Raw genomic sequence first — 20,354 nt, forward strand, 5'->3', positions numbered from 1 at the left:
TTAATGATAGAGAACAAACTGAAAGTTGATGGAAAGAGGGGGTGGGGGATGGGCTAGATGGGTGATGGGTATTAAAGAGGGTGCTTGTGATGAACACTGGGTGTTGTATGTAAGTGATGAATCATTCAATTTGACTGCAGAAACAAATAATGTACTGTACTTTAACAAAGTAAAATTTAAATTAAAAAATAAAAAAAATTTTAAAAAATGATAAAAAGCAAAGTAAAAAAAACAACTAGCTACCAACACTTGGAAATAGAAATAAAGAATACAGTTTCATTTATAATAGCATCCAAAAACATGAATTACTTGGAGTAAGTTTAACAAATGTGCAGCTCCTGTACATTAAGAACTGTAAAACTTTGCCAAGATAAGGAAGGAAGAGATCATACAGGGAAGACTTACAAGGAAGAGAGCTGGTACTTGAACCATCTTCTGATGCTTATGTGCCTTACCACTCTGCATACTTCTTTCCTCCTGCCTGAACAGGTAACACTGAGAGACAACAGGGAAACACAAGGTGAGAGGGAAGATAGGTCCTTCCTAACATCTCTACCTGGAGGCTGCTGAGAATTGGGAATCTTGGCTCAGGTGCCTACTTTGCCAAGTGTCTTTGCAGATCTCCTCACCTTTCTTCCCCTCCAAATTCCTCTGTGAGGAAAATCACCACCCACACTGCCTCCATTTGTCATGGTGAGGTGGAATTAATTCTTGTGATCCATAGAGCTTCATGGTTAAGGGGGAGATTTTCACCCACTTCTTGTCTGACTTTTGGTGGATGCAGCTCCAGCACTAACATTGAGCTGTAGCTGTTGCTGGGGCACAGCTCTGAAGAATGGCAAGCTCTGAGGGGACAGAGGTCCACCTGATCCTTATCCTCTACTCAGTGCTACACACAGTAGGTGCCTGGTGACACCTACTAAGTGAATGACTGGGTCATGAGGTGGGGGCTGTGGGCATTTGCACCACAGCACCATAGTTTCTATCTTAACTGCATATCACATGGGAATAGTAACTCTGAACCTCCCCACATTTCACAGATATCACCTCATTTGATCTCCACAGAAAGGGTAGGTTCTCCTTGTTTTTGCATTGAACTGGTTGGTCAAGTTTCCGGGCACTGGGTCAGAAGTCAGCAGGGAGGGGCGCCTGGGTGGCTCAGTGGGTTAAAGCCTCTGCCTTCAGCTCAGGTCATGATCCCAGGGTCCTGGGATTGAGCTCCGCATTGGGCTCTCTGCTCAGCAGGGAGCCTGCTTCCCCTCCCCCCCCCGCCTGCCTACTTGTGATCTCTGTCTGTCAATTAAATAAATAAAAATCTTTAATAAAAAAAAAAAAAGAAGGGTGCCTGGGTGGCTCAGTGGGTTAAGCCGCTGCCTTCGGCTCAGCTCATGATCTCAGGGTCCCGCATCGGGCTCTCTGCTTGGCAGGGAGCCTGCTTCCTCCTCTCTCTCTCTGCCTGCCTCTCTGCCTACTTGTGATCTCTCTCTGTAAATAAATAAATAAAATCTTTTAAAAAAATTAAAAAAAATTTTAAAAAATTTAAAAATAATTAAAAAAAGAAGTCAGCAGGGAGTGTTGGTTGCTTCCCCATGGGGAGCATCACCAGTTTACTTTTTGCATACTTGCTCCAGACCCTGAGAAATTTAACTTCTTCTGGGAACTTCTTGATAACTGCCATGGCCCCTCCTGCAGAAACCGTTAAAAAGGGGATGCTCTTTCCCCAGGATCACCTGGCAGTCCTTGCTTCCTTGACTCCTGGGGGTGCAACCCAGATTCCAGTGGGGCATGGCTACTGAGTTGTCATGCCACTGAGGCAGCTGCAAAAGTCAAAGGAAACTGAGTAACTGAGGAGAGGTCATGCAGGTCTGGGATCCAGATCCATTCAGGTATGTTACCATCTGAGTTAAGGAGGAGCTGATAATAGTGAGAATGGGAAGAGCATATGATGTGGTGGCCAGCTCTAATTCCCAGGCGAGGACTTGCCAGGTCACAGGACAGGTGAGAAGCATTGACTATCTAGAGCCCAGATCTGGCATCCACACTTCAGTTGGGCTGAGATTGAGGTCAAAAGTCCAGGGATAGTGTCCTGGGCAGGCTCTGGGGGGTCAACCACCCAGGCTCCTGGGCTAATGCCCCGGGAGCTCATCACACCCAGGGCCACCATGGAAAAGACCTGTACAAGACCCCTTTCTTCCAGAGAGCAGGAAGCCCCCACCTCCCCGAACCCTTTGCCCTGTTGCATTGCCCTTCCTGCCCTTTCACTCATCTTTTCCTAGGGCACAAAGTTGTCTACTCCTTACTGAAAGCCCTTGGGACACTGCAGGCAGCTCCCAGCCATGGAGTGCTGGCCTGGCAGGCAGGCGATGAGGCACAAGAGGTGCCACTGGACCCCACCATGGAGACAGAGGGCAGCTGCCCCTGTGAAGAGCGAAGGAGAGGAGCAGCAGGCTTAGTGTGAGGAAACTGCTCCCTTTTTGTCTCTAGAGAACCCCTCTGCTCTGGACCTTCTGCTGTGATGATGTTACTTCAGCAAAAGCCTGCAATAATTGATAAACTGTCATAAAAAATGGGTCTTCACTGAGGACATGGGGCACAATGACTGGTGCTGAGGATGATTGTTCTTTTAGAAACGGCCAGCCTAAGACATGGCAAGAGGAAAGCACAGATGTAACTGGACCACAGATTGGCGTAGAGCCTCCCAACTAAGGCCCCAGAAACCTGACACTGTGAGGAAGACTCATGGCTTTGTTGTTACCCTCACCTTCTAGAATTTCAGGTGCTTGTGTGCCCTGCAACCAGCATCATAGAATAATAGAGCTGACATTTCATCTGGTCAACCTCTCATTTTACATGTGGAAAGATGGGAACTCAGGTTACATGACTGGCCAGAGCCACCCTGAGGTCTTAGTGGAACGAGTTGCATGAGTCGGGGGATGATATGACAAGGCTCCTGTCTGGACCTCCCTTGCAGTTCATGAGCCCTGATGTGTGGACCTTCTTTGTGCTCTTATGGCCACACCCCACATCTGAAAACTGCTGCCCTGAAGAGCAAGGAAGAGCTGCCTGAGCTTTGCCTCAGGATTGTTCAGCAAATTCTTGTGGGAAACCTTAGGAAGCTCCACATTCTTGAAGGGAAGCCACAGGCTTTGGGGACAGACAGACCTGGCTCTGACCCCAGCTCTTCCACCCACTACTTGTTAGCAACTTCTGTCCACCTCGATTTTATCATGTTATACTGAGACATGAAACCTACCTCAGAGAATTGTGAACAATAAATGAAAATATTATGTATACATTTAATATATATGACATATATATTTGATATATGATTTATATATTAAATATCGATATATATTTGTATATGTTATAAGATTATATAATATGTATATATATATTGCATTTGATAAAGCCAACTACAAGTACTTGCTTCACATGAGGCCAGAGAGGCAGACATCTCACAAGGAAAAATTAATACCAAGTTTATAAAACTACTCAGGCTGCATGTAATTCCAGGATTCAAGAGAAGGGACAGAGTAGGATGAGGGGACCAGAGAGGGGTGATCCCTGAGAACCTAGGGAGGGAAAGGCTGTGTGTAGAAGGCAACCTTACTTGGGTAAGGGAGAGATTGAAAGCATGGAGATGGAGGGAGGGGATACACACACACATGCACACACACACACACATGAGTGTAGGCTGGAGAAACCCAGAGAAGGAAGGCCAGTGGTGTATGCCTTCCACCCTTCCTTTAAGACACTGACCCAGCGATGATGAAGGCCATGGGCTGGGTTCATACCTGGGCCTGACACTTACCTACAGTGTGCCCTTGGCCAAGTGGTTTACTCTCCCTGAACCCCAGTATCCTCATCCAAAAAGTTAGTGTTAGTCGTATATATACAGAGTTGACAAGAGGTCTAACAGAGAATATAGGTAGGAGCCCAGGTCCCAACACATAGCATGAGTCCAGATGTCATGGGCATTATTTCACCGATCTTGCTATTGACTCACCTGCACTGAGGGTGCCTAGCAGAGGGGCCAGGGCCATCCAGAGCCCAGGGTGCAGCATGCTGGAGCAGTGACAGGGAAAGCCTGGGGCCAGAGAATGTGCTGGATCCTTGGCCTCTCCAGGCTGGAGCATGTGACCTACATTGCTGTAACCTGGCCCTCTGCAGATGCCTTGGACCAGACCCAGTACATCCCCCACCACAGTCCCCTGGGAAATGTGGCCTCTCTGAGAGCATCAGAGGAAGACAGACAGGATATGTTCTTTGTTCAGCTCTCCTGTCCTTCCAGATGACAGCTGAGAAGAGCCAGTCTGTCAGGCTCTGGTACCCTTCTTGGAAACCTACAAATAACTTAGTCTTTTTCTGTCTATTTTCTCATCTTTAAAACTGAGGTGGCAGGAGTACCTACCACCTGAGATTGTGGGAGAGCTAAAGGAATTTCAGGCATCCTCAGAGCAATGCCTGCACACACATGCTCAGCATTATTCTTAATTCATGTTTTAATTTGCTGATCATTTATTGAGCAATCACAGTTTTTCTGGTAGCATACAAAGGGCAGAGGAGGGAAAATCCTGGCTCATGTCCTTAGGACTTAGCTTAAAGGCTATGAGATTATCCCACAGGTAGCAATTCTAAACATAATCAACATAAACCAGTTAGTGTTCTGTGGCCCTAACATGGGCCAGATTTCATTTACTTTTCTCAGGAGCTCTGAGAGAGATGGAATCTTTATGTGTGTGGTGGGAACAGTGACTTGCTTGAGGTGGTCCACTGGGTGACAGAAGCTGGTCTGTGTGAGCCAAAGCCCATGCCAACTCAGTCCTCTTCACAGGTAAATTTTGTGGTTTCCATGGCCCCAGGGGACCATCTGGACATGGATGATAATGACCCTTTATTTACCCAGAACTGGCCTCTCCAAGGGGCTGGGACACCAGTGGCTGGGTGGTGGGGTTTTGCTCTTGGAGGATGCTTCTCAGGTCTAAAGTGTTATGAAGTCAGTGATGTTGGTGGGTATGAGGTTGACTATAATTGCTAATTGTAAAAGCCATCAGATTTTAGAGGGACTCAGAGCCCTCCATATCTTAGACACCTCTCCCACCTCTGTTGTATGGCTCTCCCTTATCCCTGTGCCCAGTTACAAGGCCATCTTTCTGTACTTCACATACTTAAGGACCATTTCAGGTTTCTGCCTAAATGTTACCTCCTCCCTGTCTATCTGATCACTCTCCTGTCCTTTTCTCTTTTTTAAGATTTTAAGTATTTATTTATTTAGAGCACGAGTGGGAGGGACAGAGGAAGAGGGAGAGAGATAATCTCAAGAGATAATCTCATGCTCAGCATGAAGCCTGATGTGGGGCTTAATCTTATGACCCTGAGATCATGATCTGAACTGAAATCAAGAGTAGGATCTTAACAACTGAGCCACTCCAGAGCCCCTCATACTGCCCTGTTTTAATTCTCTGACTTGCACTTAGTACCATTGGTATTTATCTTATTTTGTTGTTCACAGATTGTTGGTCTCTCTTCAGTGGACTCTAAGGCTATAAGAGCAGGGACTTGTTTGGTCTCCTCCTCTGTGGTCCCAGGGCCCAGCACAGTCCCTGACATGTGGTGGGTACTTTATAAGTCCATAAGAAGGGTGAAGGAGTGAGAGGTGCCCCCACTCAGCATCTCTGTTAACTACAGAAGTTTATTTTTCAATCTTAGACAGATGCTCAGCAAACAAAGTGGATCAGAGTGGAGCAGCTCTGGTTGACTAAGTGGTGGTGATGGGGATCCTGGGGCCTTTTTATCTCCAGCTTGCCCCATAGGCAGCCCCTGAGGCTCCCTGTACAAATTGAAGAGCACAAAGAGCTCAGTTTAAGAACTACTAATCTGGTTCAACTTCCTCATTTTCTGGAGGACAAGGGCACAGAGAAATGAGAAAATGGGCCCAAGTTCACTCAGTGAGATGCAGGCATAGAAGAAAGCTGATGACCTGATCTTGAGCTGAGGTTCTTTCTACTGCCCTTAATCACAAACCCACATTCATCTTAAATGAACTATCTGGTCTGGGGCTACCTTTGGATCTGTTGTACCCATACCTGCCCCAGTTCTCAGGTAGAAGCCCTAATCCCAGTCTTCTTCAGGAATGTTCTCTAAAAGTCATCCTATGTGAAGAAGAAGGTTACAGGACCCCCCAGAAGGCCCAATCTCTGCCTGGGTGATCAGTGTGGCCCTGTCTGCTGTACTGTGCCAAGTTTACTTTTCCCAAAGGAACCTCAGTGCATCCATTTTCTTCTACTTCGTGAAAAAATCCTGGGAACTTGTGTAATCTTCTTTTATTAAAGAGAAGGATTGCCGCTTAAAAGTCAGCATAGTGCAAAAGGAAGCCAAGTCACATCCTTCAAGGTGTGAACACCTGGGGGGCATGCATGTGTATGTGTGTGTGGGGGGGTCGGGGGTAGCTCACCAAAGAGCAAGGCTCCAAGAGAACAAGAAAACCCAATCAGCTTTCCCATCAAAACCTCCAAGCTGGGGGAGGAGTCAAGATGGCGGAGAAGTAGCAGGCTGAGACTACTTCAGCTAGCCGGAGATCAGCTAGATAGCTTATCTAAAGATTGCAAACACCTGAAAATCCATCGGCAGATCGAAGAGAAGAAGAACAGCAATTCTGGAAACAGAAAAACAACCACTTTCTGAAAGGTAGGACCGGCGGAGAAGTGAATCCAAAGCGATGGGAAGATAGACCCCGGGGGGAGGGGCCGGCTCCCGGCAAGCGGCGGAGCAACGGTGCACAAAATCAGGACTTTTAAAAGTCTGTTCCGCTGAGGGACATCGCTCCAGAGGCTAAACCGGGGCGAAGCCCACGTGGGTTCAGCGTGGCCTCAGGTCCCGCAGGGTCACAGAAGGATCAGGGGTGTCTGAGTGTTGCAGACCTTGCAGGTATTGGAACGGGAAAGCCAGCTGCAGAGACAGAGCTGACAGTAAGCTCACAGCTCGGTGTTACCTTGAACCGGTCGCAGGCTCGGTGAGCTCGGAGCGCGGCCGGAGGTCAGGCAGACAGGAGTAACTGGGCGCTGTTCTCTGAGGGCGCACTGAGGAGTGGGGCCCCGGGCTCTCGGCTCCTCCGGGCCGGAGACCAGGAGGCCGCCATTTGTATTCCCCGTCCTCCTGAACTCTACGGAAAGCGCTCAGGGAACAAAAGCTCCTGAAAGCAAACCCAAGCGGATTACTCACCCCGGCCCCTGATAAGGGCGGTGCAATTCTGCCTGGGGCAAAGACACTTGAGAATCACTACAACAGGCCCCTCCCCCAGAAGATCAACAAGAAATCCAGGCGAGACCAAGTTCACCTACCAAGGAGTGCGGTTTCAATACCAAGGAGAGCAGCAGAATTCCAGAAGAGGAGAAAGCAAAGCACGGAACTCATGGCTTTTTCCCTGTGATTTTTTTTAGTCTTGCAGTTAATTTAATTTTTTTCTTTTTCATTTTTTGTTTTTTTTCTCGCCTTCTGGTTAAATTTTTTTTTTAACTTTTACCTTTTTCTTTTTTAACGTTTTTTAACTAGTTTATCTAATATATATATTTTTTCTTTTTTATATTTTTCTTATTTGTTTTCTTTTTTTTAAATTCTTTTCTTTTCTTTTATCTTTTTTTTTTCCTTTCTTCCTTTTTGAACCTCTTTTTATCCCCTTTCTCCCCCCTCACGATTTGGGATCTCTTCTAATTTGGTTAAAGCATATTTTCCTGGGGTTGTTGCCACCCTTTTAGTATTTTACTTGCTCCTTCATATACTCTTATCTGGACAAAATGACAAGACGGAAAAATTCAACACACAAAAAAAGAACAAGAGGCAGTACCGAAAGCTAGGGACCTAATCAATACAGACATTGGTAATATGTCAGATCTAGAGTTCAGAATGACAATTCTCAAGGTTCTAGCCGGGCTCGAAAAAGGCATGGAAGATATTAGAGAAACCCTCTCGAGAGATATAAAAGCCCTTTCTGGAGAAATAAAAGAACTAAAATCTAACCAAGTTGAAATCAAAAAAGCTATTAATGAGGTGCAATCAAAAATGGAGGCTCTCACTGCTAGGATAAATGAGGCAGAAGAAAGAATTAGTGATATAGAAGACCAAATGATAGAGAATAAAGAAGCTGAGCAAAAGAGGGACAAACAGCTACTGGACCACGAGGGGAGAATTCAAGAGATAAGTGACACCATAAGATGAAACAACATTAGAATAATTGGGATTCCAGAAGAAGAAGAAAGAGAGAGGGGAGCAGAACATATACTGGAGAGAATTATTTGGGAGAATTTCCCCAATATGGCAAAGGGAACGAGCATCAAAATTCAGGAGGTTCAAAGAACGCCCCTCAAAATCAATAAGAATAGGCCCACACCCCGTCACCTAATAGTAAAATTTACAATCTCAGTGACAAAGAGAAAATCCTGAAAGCAGCTCGGGAAAAGAAGTCTGTAACATACAATGGTAAAAATATTAGATTGGCAGCTGACTTATCCACAGAGGCCTGGCAGGCCAGAAAGAGCTGGCATGATATTTTCAGAGCACTAAACGAGAAAAACATGCAGCCAAGAATACTATATCCAGCTAGGCTATCATTGAAAATAGAAGGAGACATTGGGGAGGGTATGTGTTTTGGTGAGTGCTGTGAAGTGTGTAAACCTGGTGATTCACAGACCTGTACCCCTGGGGATAAAAATATATGTTTATAAAAAATAAAAAATTTAAAAAAAAAAGAAAATAGAAGGAGAGATTAAAAGCTTCCAGGACAAACAAAAACTGAAAGAATTTGCAAACACCAAACCAGCTGTACAGGAAATATTGAAAGGGGTCCTCTAAGCAAAGAGAGAGCCTACAAGTGGTAGATCAGAAAGGAACAGAGACCATATACAGTAACAGTCACCTTACAGGCAATACAGTGGCACTAAATTCATATCTCTCAATAGTTACCCTGAATGTTAATGGGATAAATGCCCCTGTCAAAAGACACAGGGTATCAGAATGGATAAAAAAACAAAACCCAACTATATGTTGCCTCCAAGAAACTCATTTTAAGCCCGAAGACACCTCCAGATTTAAAGTGAGGGGGTGGAAAAGAATTTACCATGCTAATGGACATCAGAAGAGGGCAGGAGTGGCAATCCTTATATCAGAACAATTAGATTTTAAGCCAAAGACTATAATAAGAGATGAGGAAGGACACTATATCATACTCAAAGGGTCTGTCCAACAAGAAGATTTAACAATTTTAAATATCTATGCCCCCAGCGTGGGAGCAGCCAACTATATAAACCAATTAATAACAAAATCAAAGAAACACATCAACAATAATACAATAATAGTAGGGGACTTTAACACTCCCCTCACTGAAATGGACAGATCATCCAAGCAAAAGATCAGCAAGGAAATAAAGGCCTTAAACGACACACTGGACCAGATGGACATCACAGATATATTCAGAACATTTCATCCCAAAGCAACAGAATACACATTCTTCTCTAGTGCACATGGAACATTCTCCAGAATAGATCACATCCTCGGTTCTAAATCAGGACTCAACCGGTATCAAAAGATTGGGATCATTCCCTGCATATTTTCAGACCACAATGCTCTAAAGCTAGAACTCAACCACAAAGGAAGTTTGGAAAGAACCCAAATACATGGAGACTAAACAGCATCCTTCTAAAGAATGAATGGGTCAACCGGGAAATTAAAGAAGAATTGAAAAAAATCATGGAAACAAATGATAATGAAAATACAACGGTTCAAAATCTGTGGGACACAACAAAGGCAGTGTTGAGAGGAAAATATATAGCAGTACAAGCCTTTCTCAAGAAACAAGAAAGGTCTCAGGTACACAACCTAACCCTACACCTAAAGGAGCTGGAGAAAGAACAAGAAAGAAACCATAAGCCCAGCAGGAGAAGAGAAATCATAAAGATCAGAGCAGAAATCAATGAAATAGAAACCAGAAAAACAATAGAACAAATCAATGAAACTAGGAGATGGTTCTTTGAAAGAATTAATAAAATTGATAAACCCATGGCCCAACTTATTAAAAAGAAAAGAGAAAGGACCCAAATAAATAAAATCATGAATGAAAGAGGAGAGATCACAACTAACACCAAAGAAATACCAACTATTATAAGAACATACTATGAGCAACTCTACGCCAATAAATTTGACAATCTGGAAGAAATGGATGCATTCCTAGAAACATATAAACTACCACAACTGAACCAGGAAGAAATAGAAAGCCTGAACAGACCCATAACCAGTAAGGAGATTGAAACAGTCATTAAAAATCTCCAAACAAACAAAAGCCCAGGGCCAGACGGCTTCCCGGGGGAATTCTACCAAACATTTAAAGAAGAACTAATTCCTATTCTCCTGAAACTGTTCCAAAAAATAGAAATGGAAGGAAAACTTCCTAACTCATTTTATGAGGCCAGCATCACCTTGATCCCAAAACCAGACAAGGATCCAATCAAAAAAGAGAGCTATAGACCAATATCCTTGATGAACACAGATGCGAAAATACTCAACAAAATACTAGCCAATAGGATTCAACAGTACATTAAAAGGATTATTCAACACGACCAAGTGGGATTTATTCCAGGGCTGCAAGGTTGGTTCAACATCCGCAAATCAGTCAATGTGATACAACACATCAATAAAAGAAAGAACAAGAACCATATGATACTCTCAATAGATGCTGAAAAAGCATTTGACAAAGTACAGCATCCCTTCCTGATCAAAACTCTTCAAAGTGTAGGGATAGAGGGCACATACCTCAATATCATCAAAGCCATCTATGAAAAACCCACCGCAAATATCATTCTCAATGGAGAAAAACTGAAAGCTTTTCCGCTAAGGTCAGGAACACGGCAGGGATGTCCATTATCACCACTGCTATTCAACATAGTACTAGAGGTCCTAGCCTCAGCAATCAGACAACAAAAGAAAATTAAAGGCATCCAAATCGGCAAAGAAGAAGTCAAATTATCACTCTTCGCAGATGATATGATACTATATGTGGAAAACCCAAAAGACTCCACTCCAAAACTGCTAGAACTTATACAGGAATTCAGTAAAGTGTCAGGATATAAAATCAATGCACAGAAATCAGTTGCATTTCTCTACACCAACAGCAAGACAGAAGAAAGAGAAATTAAGGAGTCAATCCCATTTACAATTGCACCCAAAACCATAAGATACCTAGGAATAAACCTAACCAATGAGGCACAGAATCTATACTCAGAAAACTATAAAGTACTCATGAAAGAAATTGAGGAAGACACAAAGAAATGGAAAAATGTTCCATGCTCCTGGATTGGAAGAATAAATATTGTGAAAATGTCTATGCTACCTAAAGCAATCTACACATTTAATGCAATTCCTATCAAAGTACCATCCATCTTTTTCAAAGAAATGGAACAAATAATGCTAAAATTTATATGGAATCAGAAAAGACCTCGAACAGCCAAAGGGATATTGAAAAAGAAAGCCAACGTTGGTGGCATCACAATTCCGGACTTCAAGCTCTATTACAAAGCTGTCATCATCAAGACAGCATGGTACTGGCACAAAAACAGACACATAGATCAATGGAACAGAATAGAGAGCCCAGAAATAGACCCTCAACTCTACAGTCAACTAATCTTCGACAAAGCAGGAAAGAATGTCCAATGTTAAAAAGACAGCCTCTTCAATAAATGGTGCTGGGAAAATTGGACAGCCACATGCAGAAAAATGAAATTGGACCATTTTCTTACACCACACACAAAAATAGACTCAAAATGGATGAAGGACCTCAATGTGCGAAAGGAATCCATCAGAATCCTTGAGGAGAACACAGGCAGCAACCTCTTCGACCTCAGCCGCAGCAACATCTTCCTAGGAACAACGCCAAAGGTAAGGGAAGCAAGGGCAAAAATGAACTATTGGGATTTCATCAAGATCAAAAGCTTTTGCACAGCAAAGGAAACAGTTAACAAAGTCAAAAGACAACTGACAGAATGGGAGAAGATATTTGCAAATGACATATCAGATAAAGGACTAGTGTCCAGAATCTATAAAGAACTTAGCAAACTCAACACCCAAAGAACAAATAATCCAATCAAGAAATGGGCAGAGGACATGAATAGACATTTCTGCAAAGAAGACATCCAGATGGCCAACAGACACATGAAAAAGTGCTCCATATCACTCGGCATCAGGGAAATACAAATCAAAACAACAATGAGATATCACCTCACACCAGTCAGAATGGCTAAAATCAACAAGTCAGGAAATGACAGATGCTGGCGAGGATGCGGAGAAAGGGGAACCCTCCTACACTGTTGGTGGGAATGCAAGCTGGTGCAGCCACTCTGGAAAACAGCATGGAGGTTCCTCAAAATGTTGAAAATAGAACTGCCCTATGACCCAGCAATTGCACTACTGGGTATTTACCCTAAAGATACAAACGTAGTGATCCAAAGGGGCACGTGCACCCGAATGTTTATAGCAGCAATGTCCACAATAGCCAAACTATGGAAAGAACCTAGATGTCCATCAACAGATGAATGGATCAAGAAGATGTGGTATATATACACAATGGAATACTATGCAGCCATCAAAAGAAATGAAATCTTACCATTTGCGACAACATGGATGGAACTAGAGCGTATCATGCTTAGCGAAATAAGTCAAGCAGAGAAAGACAACTATCATATGATCTCCCTGATATGAGGAAGTGGTGATGCAACATGGGGGCTTAAGTGGGTAGGAGAAGAATAAATGAAACAAGATGGGATTGGGAGGGAGACAAACCATAAGTGACTCTCAATCTCACAAAACAAACTGAGGGTTGCTGGGGGGAGGGGGTTTGGGAGAAGGGGGTGGGATTATGGACATTGGGGAGGGTATGTGCTTTGGTGAGTGCTGTGAAGTGTGTAAACCTGGTGATTCACAGACCTGTACCCCTGGGGATAAAAATATATGTTTATTAAAAATAAAAAATTTAAAAAAAACAAAACCTCCAAGCTGGGGAGCTTTCCAGGCTCCTGTTTCTGAAACTCAGACCTGGCCTTTCACTCAGACCTCTCTCAGATTCCAGAGAAGGGTAGCTGGGGCTGGGGCAGCCAGATAACTATATCTTCAAATTTTCTTTTAATTTTTCTTAGTTGCTGGCTTCATCTAAAGAAATCTGTCTGGCTCCCACTCCACAGGTAGGGAGGAAAGTAGTAAACTTCTGGCAGATTTTCTAGGATAGATGACTTTTTGTTATGGTAACTGCTTTATTGACTCAAGAACTTCTGAACTTGGTGGACCTAGGAAGCAGCAGGCCAGCTTCTTTCTGTGCTCCTGATGGGTGGGCCCTGATGCCAGAGGGGGACAGTGAAGATAGGAGAAGGACCTTGACTGTTTCAGGTCACAGTGTCATGATGATGACGGTGATAATTACCTGATGGTAATGGTGATGGTGGTGATGGTGATGAGAATGATGATGGTGATGGTCATGGTGGTGGGAATGGTGATGAGGGTGACAGTGTGGTGGTTATGGTGATGGTGCTGATGATGATGGTGATGGTGCTGCTGGTGGTGGTGGTGGTGGTAATGGTGATGAGGGTGACAATGTGGTGGTTATGGTGATGTGGTGATGGTGATGATGGTTATGATGATGGTGATCATGATGATAATGGTGGTGATGATGCTAGTGATGGTGATGGTGGTGATGTGGCTACTAACCATTTCTTGGGACCTGCTATTTTTGCAGACATTGTATGAATACCATTTCATCTGCTCCACCAATATTTGTGAAGTATCTGCTATTAATAACTTCATTTAATAGATAAGGAGATTGAGGTTGTAACAGACTAAGTTATTTCCCAAAATTATTCTTCTATTAAGAGACCAAAATGTGGGGTGCCTCAGTCTTTTATTGTTTTTCTTTTGTCTACTCTTTAATGTGAAAGAAGCTATCAACAGACATTCATATAGGAACTATATTCATTCATCAATTATAACCACAGTTTGGCTACAGAAACAAGAGTTGGTCAAAAACTAACAAAACATTCTTTGAAAATCAATTGGCTATATGGAATTTAGTACTGTATAGCTTATTACTTGTAAATTATGTGGCAGTAAAGTTTTATAATGAGTGTGTGTGTGTGTGTGTGTGTGTGTATGTTGGAGAGCATTTTTTTTGTACCAGCACACTACCCTGTGAACCTCAAATAAGCTTCAGGCAAGGCCTGTATCTTTGCAATCAATGACAGATCAGCTGAGATAATTTCAAGGTGTTCTATGAAAAAAGGGTGGTGCTGAGCCAGCACATATAAAATGCTGCCACCAAAATAAGTTAGCAGGTATGAACCATGTACTCAGGTAAGCAAAAATTTGGCATATTTTACTTTATTAAATCATTCTAAGTTTTGGTTCAGCCTCATTCCACTGGGCTGGTAAGATGTCCAACCTTAGGAGAGGGAAGAGTTAAGATGGTGGAGTAGTAGGAGGGTGCTGAGCTTGCCTCATACCTCAAACACAACTAGATAAATATCAAGTCATTTTGAATAACTAGGAAATCCATTTGAGGATTAAGAAAATAATTTGCACAATTGATGGGAGAGAATGTGACAGATGTAACATTGGGGAATATAAAATGGAGAAGAGAAAAGCCCGGTGTGGCAGAGGGGAGGGAGCCTTTTCTTCAGAGAGAAGACAGGGAGAAATCAGGAGAGAGAGCAGGATGTAGGGTTCTTGCAAGCCACTGTGGTGTGAAGATCCCTTGGTTGTACTAGGAGAAAATGAATGTTCCCCTTCCTGGAGTATACTTGGAAGAGGGTGTATTTTCTCTCCAAAGAGAAAGGACCTGCCAGGTATCACTGAGTGACCATTCAACAGCAGGGTCAGACAACTTTGCTACACCTTTTCGCTGTGCTTCATCATAGACATCAGGCATCTCTGTGGCCATGTGACTGCTTTCCTGGGACAGAATAGTGTTGGGTGTAATGCTGCAAGGCTCTCTTCCGGGGCTGGAGAGCAGGTCCATGCCTTGTTGAGTCCTTTAATATTTGGAGTTTTGAATCACAGTCACTGACCAGAGATAAAGCACAGGAGAATTGTGGCACTGGGCTGTCCCATGGTCCCCAGGCACAGACAGGTTGAGGGCAGGGATCTGATGAGGGCCTGGGAAACAGAAGGGGACACAGGACTTCCTGTGAGGTCCCCCTGAACGTGGAAACTGCAAGTTCCCTTCCCTAGGAATGAGAGGGTGGGGGTAAGGCCATTATCCACCACCATCCTCTCCAATCCACCATGAAGGTCAGACTTCAGAGGAAGACTCTACCTCCAGTGGAGACTGGAGTCACTTACAGCAAACCCTGTCCCCTCTGCACCTGGCAGGGACTTCTTTACTAGAGCAAGTTTGACCGTGAGCCAGTGCAGCAGACTTCTCCCTAGAAGATGAACACGAGCCCCTTGCATGTACCAAGTCTATAGATCACAGAGTGCTCCAAAGTGTTAGCTTCAGTTTTGGTAGAAATAGAACCAGGTTTCCTTTTTTAAAAAAAATTATTATTATTATTTTTTACTTTTTAAATTAAATTAGTTTAAATTATTTTTTTCTTTTTTTCTTTGCAATGACGCTTATAGTTTTTTGTTCATTTGTTGATTGATTTGTTTATTTCCTTTTATTGCTTTATGGATTAGGGTTCTCTCTCTCTCTCTTTTCTTTTCTTTTTTCCTTCTTTCTTTCTTAGTTTTTGGAATCAGGCTTAGAGTTTTTAGTTTGTTTGTTGGCTTTTTTGTTCCTTTTCTATTTCTTTTTTCTTGGATCAGGTTTTTTTAAATTATTATTTTTAATCAGGCTTATCTTAACAAACAAATCAAACCATACTTAGTTAAAAGTTAAACAATCCCCACCTCAAGCAAGGAGAAACTCTGCAGAGGTCTTTCTTGTGGGAAAGTGCAGCCAAAACAAAAGAGCAGAGTAATACACAGCACACACCAAAAACACTTCCTGAAGTACCAGACTCTGAACAGTGTACGACCCCTTTCAGAAAACAGTATTAATCTCAGGAGCAGGAAATATAACAAACTTTCATAATATACAAAAGACAGCAATCTAGACATAATGACAAGATGGAGGAATTCTCCCCAAAAGAAATATCAAGAAGAAATCACATCTAGGGATTTGCCCAAAACAGGTATAAGGAATATATCTGAACAAGAATTTAGAACAACAGTCTTGGGCTTGAAAGAAGCATAGAAGACACCAGAGAAACCCTTGCTGCAGAGATGAAAGACCTAAAAACTAATTGGGCTGAAATTTTAAAAAATAGTATAACTGACATGGGAGCAGCCAGATATATAAAACAATTATAACAAACTTAAAGAAACTCATTGATAATAATACAATAATAGTAGAGGACATTAACACCCCATTTGCAGCAATGAACAAATCATCTAAGCAGATCAACAAGGAAACAAGGGCTTTGAAAGATACACTGGACCAGAGAGACTTAACAGATATATTCAGAACATTTCATCCTAAAGCAGCAGAATACACATTCTTTTAGAGTGTACATGGAACATTCTCCAGAATAGATCACATACTGCATCACAAATCAGTCCTCAACAAATACAGAAAGATTGAGATCTTACCATGCATATTTTCAGACAATAACACTATGAAACTTGAAGTCAAACAAAAGAAAAAATTTGGAAAGACCACAAGTACATTGAGGTTAAAGAGCATCCTACTAAAGAATGAATGGGTTAACCAGGAAGTTAAAGAAGAAATTAAAAATTACATGGAAGAAAATGAATATGAAAACATGACAGTCCAAAACCTTTGGGATGCAGAAAGGCAGTCATAAGAGGAAAGTATATAGCAAGACAGGAATTACTCAAGAAACAAAAAAAGTCTCAAATATACAACCTAACCTTACACCAAAATCACTAGAGTGTATTGTGCGAATTGGAATAAGTCAATCAGAGAAAGACAAATATATGATTTCACTATCTGTGGAATTTAAGAAAAAAATAGACGAACACAGGGGAAGGAATGAAAAAAATAAAATAATATCAAAACAGGGAGGCAAACCATAAGTGACTTTTAACTATAGAGAGCAAACAAGGTTGCTGGATGGATGGTGAATGGGGGATGGGCTAAATGGGTGATGGGCATTAAGGGCGATCCTTGAGTGACGAGCAGTGGATGTTATATGTTACACTAAATCACTAAATTATATGAATCACTAAATTCTACTCCTAGAACAAACAAGAAAAAGAAAAAAAAAACAGACAAATCTTACCTTGGAGGGGAAACACATAAACCACTATTTTCCATTCAAAATGAAAAAAAATCCAACTTCAGCTTCAAAATATTCAATATTCACCATCCTTGGGGCTCAATTCATTCTTATGGCAAAGTTCCCATAGCTTATATTATACCAAAGGGGTAATGCAGTTTCAAGCCTCTTTGTGCTGAGCAGATTCTAAGAGGCACTTGTTGAGATAATTATGTAATTTCACTCCATTATTCAGTTACATCACAAATTTAGTCAAAACCAGTACACATGCCAGAGAACAAAAACAAATAGTTGGGTTGAGGGAAAGAAGGGAAAGATACAGATAGGCCAGTGGGATATCTAAATATTGATGTAAGAGGCAAGGACTTTAAAATACTATAATTCATTAGTGCAAGAGAATAAATAACAAGACAAATACTTTTATTCTGAGAAAGAGCATAAAATACATGCTTCAGAATGCTCCACTGAGTGGACAGGGAGCTGAGTATTAATACACCAGATCCAACTAGTCATTAGTTAAGAGACGGCCCGAGGGTGCTAATTCCAGCTCATTGAGTCTGCCTATGGGACTGACATTGGCAGCTGGAAGATATGCACTGAAATGGAAGGGCCTAAAGAATATAGGGGACAGAAAATGCTGATAAAGAAAAGAAACCCAGAGAGGGGATGATTTAGAAGAACTTACGGTGGAGCTGTTCTAGGTGGGAAGCCCTGGGGCACAGACTACCAGTTAGAAGAGTCCCATCAGGCAAGAATCAACCTAGCTTAAAAGAAGAAGTCAAACTCTCACTCTTCATAGATGACATGATACTTTATATGGAAAACCCAAAAGGCTCCACCTCAAAATTGCTTGAATTCATACAGCAATTCAGCAATGTGGCAGGTTATAAAATCAATGCACAGAAATCAGTTGCATTTCTATACACTGACAATGAAACAGAAGAAAGGGAAATTAGGGAATTGATCCCATTTACAACTGCACCAAAAACCATAAGATACCTAGGAATAAACCTAATCAAAGAGGCAATAAATCTGTATTCAGAAAACTACTGAACACTTATGAAAGAAACTGAGGAAGATGTAAAGAAATGGAAAAATATTCCATGCTCATGGATTGGAAGAATAAACATTGTTAAAATGTCTATGCTGCCAGAGCAATCTACACATTCAATGTAAACCCTATCTAAATATCATCAACATTTTTCACAGAGCTGGAACAAATAATACTAAAACTTGTGTGGGACAAGAAAAGACCCTGAATAGCCAGGGAAATGTTGAAAAGGACACCAAAGCTGGGGGCATCACAATACCTGACTTCAGGCTGTATTACAAAGCCATAATCATCAAGCCAGTATCATAGTAGCACAAAAACAGACACATAGATAAGTGGAACAGAATAGAGAGCCCAGAAATGGACCCTCAACTCTATGGTCAATTAATCTCTGCCAAAGCAGCAAAGAATATCCAATGAAAAAAGAACAATCTCTTCAATAAATTGTGTTGGGAAAATTGGACAGCCACATGTAAAAGGATGAAACCAGACCATTTTCTTATACCATAACCAAAAATAAACTCAAAATGGATGAAAGACATAACTGTGATATAGGAATTGATCAAAATCCTAGAGGAGAACACAGGCAGTAACTTCTTTCACCTCAGCCACAGCAACTTCTCACTAGACACATTTCCGAAGGAAAAGGAAACAAAAGTAAAAATGAATTGTTGAGATTTATTCAAGATAAAAGCCTTTGCACATGAAATGAAACAACCAACAAAACTAAAAGGTTATCCACAGAATGAGAGAAGATATTTGCAAATGACATATTAGATAAAGGGCTAGTATCCAAGATCTAAAAAGAACTTCTCAAACTCAACACCCAAAAAACAATTGGTCAAGAAATGGAAGGAAGACATGAACAGACATTTCTGCAAAGAAGACATCCAAGTGGCCAAACAGACACATGAAAAAGTGCTCAACATCACTAGCCATCAGAGAAATACAAATCAAAACCACAATGGGATAACACATCACACTAGTCAAAATGGCTAAAATTAACAATACAGGAATCAACAAATATGGAGAAAGGGGAGCCTTCTTACACTGTTGTGGAGAATACTAGCTGGTACAGCCACTCTGGAAAAGGATGTGGAGAAAGGGGAGCCCTCTTACACTGTTGCTGAGAATAGTAGCTGGTACAGCCACTCTGGAAAACAGCATGGATATTCCTCAAAAATTTTAAAAGAGGAAAACAATCTGAGGTGTTTGAAGTGGCGGGGGGTTGGAAGGTTGGGGTACCAGGTAGTGGGTATTATAGAGGGCACAGATTGCATGGAGCACTGGGTGTGGTGAAAAAATAATGAATACTGTTTTTCTGAAAATAAATAAATTTAAAAAAAAAGAGCTACCTTATGGTCTATCAAATGCACTACTGGATATTTACCCCAAAGATACAAATGCAGTGATCCAAAGGGGCACATGCACCCCAATGTTCATAGCAGCAATGTCCACAACAGCCAAACTATGAAAAGACACACACACACACACACACACACACACACACACACACACACAGGAATATTACTCAGCTGTCAGAAAGAATACATAACATTTACATCAACGGGGATGGACTGGAGGGTATTTTGCTGAGAGAAATAAGTCAATCAGAGAAAGACAATTATCATATGGTTTCACTCATATGTGGAATATAAGAAACAGGGAAGAGGACTGTAGGGTAAGGGAGGGAAAACTGAATGACAAGTCATCAGAGAGGGAGGAAAAACCGTAAGAGACCCTTAATTATAGGAAACAAACTTAGGGTTAGTGGAGGAGAAGTGGGTAAGGGGGTGGGGTAATTGGATGATGGGCATTAAGGAGAGCACGTGATGGGATGAGCACTGGGTGTCATATGCAACCAATGAATTATTGAACACTACTCTGAAACTAATGATGTGTTAAATGGTGGCTAATTCAATTTAAATTAAAAAAAAATCAGCCTGGTCTAGTACCTTGAGTGCTCAGTCAGGAAGGGCTGGGAGTGGCCTGGGATG

General features: G+C 42.0%; 1 protein-coding gene across 3 annotated transcripts in view; it reads right to left on the minus strand.

The window, feature by feature from the left end:
• Positions 1 to 20,354, minus strand: part of LOC116573922 (SCO-spondin-like) — a 182,532-nt gene that overhangs the window by 102,674 nt on the left and 59,504 nt on the right. Inside the window, exon 1 of one of the 3 annotated variants that reach the window (XM_032314333.1) lies at positions 406 to 1,174. The exons of the other annotated variants lie outside the window; for them this stretch is intronic. The gene's annotated coding sequence lies outside the window, so the exon portion shown is untranslated. Of the gene's footprint in view, positions 1 to 405; positions 1,175 to 20,354 lie in introns of those variants that run through there. 3 annotated transcript variants of the gene reach the window in all.

This window comes from Mustela erminea, chromosome 15 (genome assembly GCF_009829155.1).
Source record: "Mustela erminea isolate mMusErm1 chromosome 15, mMusErm1.Pri, whole genome shotgun sequence".
NCBI lineage: Eukaryota > Metazoa > Chordata > Mammalia > Carnivora > Mustelidae > Mustela > Mustela erminea.